At 46.0% G+C, this 5,762-nt stretch overlaps 1 long non-coding RNA gene across 1 annotated transcript; it reads right to left on the reverse strand.

The window, feature by feature from the left end:
* Nucleotides 1-623: 623 nt before the first annotated feature.
* LOC122745902 lies at nucleotides 624-3,148 on the reverse strand. Its single transcript, XR_006355503.1, has 3 exons — nucleotides 3,103-3,148; nucleotides 1,264-1,424; nucleotides 624-1,100 (listed from the first exon to the last, which is right to left on the reverse strand). It is a non-coding gene; the product is annotated as an uncharacterized LOC122745902 (long non-coding RNA).
* Nucleotides 3,149-5,762: the final 2,614 nt, after the last annotated feature.

A 5,762-nucleotide genomic window follows, 5' to 3' on the forward strand; every position in this document is an offset into this window, starting at 1 on the left:
TTCTCCCTCCTTTCTCATAGTCTTCCTCTCTATCCCTACCCCAGCCCTGCAGTCTGAAAACTTAATATACAAGTTGAAGTCCCCTTGAACATCCCAGCCTCCCAGTTCATCAGCTTCCTAAATATCCTCAATTGCCATCTTCACTGTTAATTTTTTGGTTTGTTTTGGTTTTTTAAGGACAATGAGGGTTAAGTGACTTGCCCAGGGTCACACAGCTAGTAAGTGTCAAGTATCTGAGGCCGGATTTGAACTCAGTTCCTCCTGAATCCAGGGCTGGTACTTTATCCACTGTGCCACCTAGCTGCCCCCTGCCATCTTCACTGTACATTAGCCACACACAAAGATGATCGTTCCCTTGATATGACAATTGCCTATAATTATTATCTGTATTTTGTATATACCTTGTAGATGCTCATTGTGGTACCCCCTCTGGGTTGTTCCCCCAATCTGTATTTGCGCTAGAAATTTTGGGTATACAGAATGGCATTTGATATTTACTCTCCAGGTTATAGAAATAATCCTGAGGGAATATATATTTTACCACTGTAGCTTCTGAGCCCCTATTGATGTGTTCCTCATTGACCATCAACAGTTGACTTCATTAACTTCCAGAGAAGGTATTTATTAAGAAAGTAAAGTAAGAACTATTGGTACAAAAAACATTTTCCCCAAGCTTAAGTCACATTCTTCCATAAATACATACGATATCTATGGGTAGAATGAACCAAAACTTCATATAATAGTAGTGAGACACCTGTATAGGGAACACAAAGGGGTAATTCAAAATTCTCCCAACAGAAATACTTTTCTCCCTCTGTAGCATCATTGTGAAATTATCTTTAGCTCCCTCCTGGGCTCTGAAGGTCAGTGGCTTTCTAGAGTCCATGGATAGCACTGCTCTCTTCCATTAAGGGTCACTCTTCCTTGTTTGACTTCATGCCTGTATGTTTCTCATTGTAGACTCATCTTCACTCATCCAATGCCCTTCCAGAAGATGCTACAATTACTGCTGCCAGTCAGCTTCTAACTCTGATAGGACCTTTGAAATATCTGTATGCGCAGGATTGCCTGAACACTTCAGTCATGGAATATTCATTTGCCTAAGATCAGAAAAGAAGAAACATAGAGACAATAGCAGCCATGTGCTCATAGCCACTGTGATCAGGTGGAAGACAGGGTACATAACTAATTAGTCTTCCCTCACCTGAAACCACAAAAGAAAGAGATTGAAGAAGAGGTGGGCCATCCCTTTTGCATACTTACTGATCCAGCTCAGCAACCCTGAATCATTAGTTCTACCAGCTTCCACCAATAATTAGACAATTCTTAGAGTGCAGGACACAGAAGAACTGAGTTCAAATCCTACTTCAGGCACTGGGTGACCCTAAACAAGTCACTTAACTTCTCAACCTCAGTTTTTTCATCTGTGAAATGGAGATGATAATACCACTTACCTCCTGGGGTCTTTGTGAAGATAAAATGAGTTAGTATATGTAAAATGCTTTGTAAACCTTAAATTGTTATAGAAATATCATCATTACCACCACCACCACATAGTATAAATACTTAAGTTTTCTTTTCTTTCTTTTTTTCTTTTTTTTTTTGGTGAGGCAATTGGGGTTAAGTGACTTGCCTAGGGTCACACAGCTAGTAATTGTTAAGTGTCTGAGGCTGGATTTGAACTCAGGTCCTCCTGACTCCAGGGCCTGTGCTCTATCCACTGCGCCACCTAGCTGCCCCCACACCCTTGAGTTTTCATGCTCACCCTCAGGCTTCCATTTTATCATGTGAATTGAAACCAGGCAGGGAATGCCAGAATATTCTTTAAGGGCTGGGTCACATGGACTGGCCCACCCCCATTATATTCTATGCCTAGATGTTGCCTCCTTTATGATGTAAATTCCAGATGTCACAGACAGTTTCGCTTTTGTCTCTAGGACACAGCACAGTGCCCGGCACACAAATTGATTGAATAAGCCCACCTCCATCATCCATAACTCTCAAATTCCCATTTTCCCCACAGGTACCTTCTCCCCTTCTGACTTGCTTCTCATATCATTTACCTTCCTTGTGCCCTCCAATCCCTTCCACCCCCTCTGTGATAGTATAGCACTTGCTTCTGGTGTCTCTTCTTCCTTCCCACCACACTTTTTTTTTTTTGCAGGGCAATGGGGGTTAAGTGACTTACCCAGGGTCACACAGCTAGTAGGTGTCAAGTGTCTGAGGCCGGATTTGAACTCAGGTACTCCTGAATCCAGAGCCGGTGCTTTATCCACTGCGCTACCTAGCCGCCCCCCACCACAGTCTTAATGTTCTAGATGACCAATTCAATGATATGCCATCAGCTCTCTTGGAATTGTTCGTCCTCTATCCATCTATTCCTAGTCACATCTTGCCAACTACCAACCTGGGGTTAGTCATCATCTGCCTTTTTTGTTTCTGCTCACTGCCTGCTGCTGCTCCTAGAGAAGTCATGCAACAGTGGGGTTGCTCCAGACTCTTGTTATCTAATGTCAGCTGGACCCTCACTGCTGTACATCAGTCCTTGTATTTTCCCCTGGTTTTCACCATGTATCATGCTCTCCTCACTTCCTTAAACCAACAAGCATTTATCAAGCTCCTTCTTCCTACACAAAAGGAACTGTGTCAAGCTCTGGAGCTAGAGAGACAAAGTGAAAACCAGCCCCTGCGCTGTCAGTTTCCCTCTTTTGTACTATGATGCAATGACACCCATTTTCGAACATCAAGAAAATGTGGTTTTAGACTCATCCAAAACTATTTGGTCACTAGGTCTCTCAGAGGAGGTGATAGCTTCACCGTTCTCTGCCCTGCTCAGATTATGTATAGAATGCCGTGTTTGGTTCTGTTTGGTGCCACAGCTTAGGAAGAACATTCATATGCTCTAGAGACACCCACTAAACTGCCACCAGGAAAAGGCTAGGGCTGGGTATTGGCACTTTGATTTTAAATGAGTCCCAGCCCCGGAAGACTGTTTCTTCTAAACTCTGCCTGCCTGCTGACTCACTATCCAAGCAATGATAAAAAACACTCATTTCCCTTGTTCACTGTACAACTCTGGGCCACAGAAATTAATTACATCACCTGCAAAATCAACTGCCCTGTTTTTCATCCCAAAGGTCAACGTTCCATCTGAGGAATGGCTTTAGTGCTCCCAAACACAAGGCTTGGCATATAAATATTTATCACCCGATAGACAGGGAGCCATTGTGCCCTGTTTGTTTACGTGATCAGGCAGTTACCTGGGGCAAGGAGGCCACTGTCTGCTTCCTGTCCCAGTTTCTCTTGCTCAAGACCTTGAAGGAGAGTTGTTGATATGACAGAGTGTTCTGTCCCAGTACTCTTTTTCTGAGAACCAAAACAGGGATGCTAGGCAAACAGCCCCTGGGTACATAGTCTGCAAGAGAGTTGATCTGGGGAGAGTGGAGATTTCCAGGTGTTGCCTGGAAAGATTAAACGTTGGTTATGGGAAGAAAATAAAATAACCAAACCATCTTGGAAATGAATGGCTGATAAAAGCAAAAAGCCCACTTTCCACTCCACCGCACGCAAAGCTGGCAAACTGGCCCTTGTTTTAGTTGGCATTTCAGGTTTCCTTGTTTTCTGGATACCAAATGTTTTGATTAGTTTGAGATAGTGCAAATGAAGAAATAGGTAGGAATCATTGCGAATAGAATTTACATAGAGTCAAACTTGCTTTGGGGAATGATTGAATCTAAGCTTATCCGAAAAAGATCTTATTGAACTTAGTACAACTTCATTGTGAATGATGGTGTGATAGAACAACCATGAAAAGTAACATAGTGGGGCAGCTAGGTGGTGCAGTGGATAGAGCACCGGCCCTGGAGTCAGGAGTACTTGAGTTCAAATCTGGCCTCAGACACATAACACTTACTAGCTGTGTGACCCTGGGCAAGTCACTTAACCCCAATTGCCGGAAAGGGAAGGGAAGGGAAGGGAAGGGAAGGGAAGGGAAGGGAAGGGAAGGGAAGGGAAGGGAAGGGAAGGGAAGGGAAGGGAAGGGAAGGGAAGGGAAGGGAAGGGAAGGGAAGGGAAGGGAAGGGAAGGGAAGGGAAGGGAAGGGAAGGGAAGGGAAGGGAAGGGAAGGGAAGGGAAGGGAAGGGAAGGGAAGGGAAGGGAAGGGAAGGGAAGGGAAGGGAAGGGAAGGGAAGGGAAGGGAAGGGAAGGGAAGGGAAGGGAAGGGAAGGGAAGGGAAGGGAAGGGAAGGGAAGGGAAGGGAAGGGAAGGGAAGGGAAGGGAAGGGAAGGGAAGGGAAGGGAAGGGAAGGGAAGGGAAGGGAAGGGAAGGAAGGGAAGGGAAGGGAAGGGAAGGGAAGGGAAGGGAAGGGAAGGGAAGGGAAGGGAAGGGAAGGGAAGGGAAGGGAAGGGAAGGGAAGGGAAGGGAAGGGAAGGGAAGGGAAGGGAAGGGAAGGGAAGGGAAGGGAAGGGAAGGGAAGGGAAGGGAAGGGAAGGGAAGGGAAGGGAAGGGAAGGGAAGGGAAGGGAAGGGAAGGGAAGGGAAGGGAAGGGAAGGGAAGGGAAGGGAAGGGAAGGGAAGGGAAGGGAAGGGAAGGGAAGGGAAGGGAAGGGAAGGGAAGGGAAGGGAAGGGAAGGGAAGGGAAGGGAAGGGAAGGGAAGGGAAGGGAAGGGAAGGAAAGGAAAGGAAAGGAAAGGAAAGGAAAGGAAAGGAAAGGAAAGGAAAGGAAAGGAAAGGAACATAGTCTTAGACTGAATCAAAATAATAGGGGCAGCTAGGTGGTGCAGTGGATAGAGCACCAGCCCTGGATTCAGGAGGACCTGAGTTCAAATCCGGCCTCAGACACATAACACTTACTAGCTGTGTGACCCTGGGCAAGTCACTTAACCCTCCTAGCCCTGCAAAAAAAAAATACACTTGGAGGAGACCTTGGAGGCTGTTTGATCCCAAGCTCCCATTTGACAGATGAAGAAACTGAGGCTTAGGGGGACTATGTGATTTGCCTGTGCTTGCAGAGGTAGTAAATGACAGGAGTTGGATTTGAACCCAGGTTGTCTGCATACAGGAATAAAAAGGTGAGAGTTCTGTTGTGCTCTGCCCTGGTCAGGAGTGTTGTGTTCAGTTCTCAGTGCCGCCATTTAGAAAGGACATTTATACACTTGAGAGCATACAGAGAAAGGAAACCACTAAGGTTTCTCTCAACTGTAAATCTATGATCCTATGAACCAAGATGGTGACGGGCTTTGAGCCTATCACATGTGAAAACTGGCTAAATGAACTAGTTGGTGCTTATTCTGGAGAAGATTTGGGAGGTGGGGGAGAGAGGGAGACCAGTGACTGCCTCCAAGCATGAAGAGTTGTCATATGATCAAGACATTAGACTCCTCTTCCTCTTCCTCCTCCTTCTTCTCCTTCCCCCATCCTCCTCCTCTTCTTCCTGCTCATCTTCCTCCTCCTCCTCTTCCCAGAACTAGGAGTTATGGGTGGAAGTTGCAAAGAGGTAACTCAGGAAGAAAGGTCCTAATAATTGGAGGTGTAATGGTCCGCTTTCTGGGAGAGTCTGAAGGTTCCCCTTCCCTGGAGGTCTTGAAGCAAAGACTGGATAGCCCTAGATTGGTGTATGGTATGGGTTGGGGCAGTTCTTGTTCTGATATAAGTTGGACTTAGGAGGTCCTTCCAGCTCTGAGGTTTAATGACTCTGAAATCACTTTCTGGGGCTGCATGAGATGCCCAGGGCCTTCAGAGGAGAGGTGCTGAAGGAAAGGAAAA

Source organism: Dromiciops gliroides, chromosome 3, assembly GCF_019393635.1.
Source record: "Dromiciops gliroides isolate mDroGli1 chromosome 3, mDroGli1.pri, whole genome shotgun sequence".
Classification (NCBI taxonomy): Eukaryota; Metazoa; Chordata; class Mammalia; order Microbiotheria; family Microbiotheriidae; genus Dromiciops; species Dromiciops gliroides.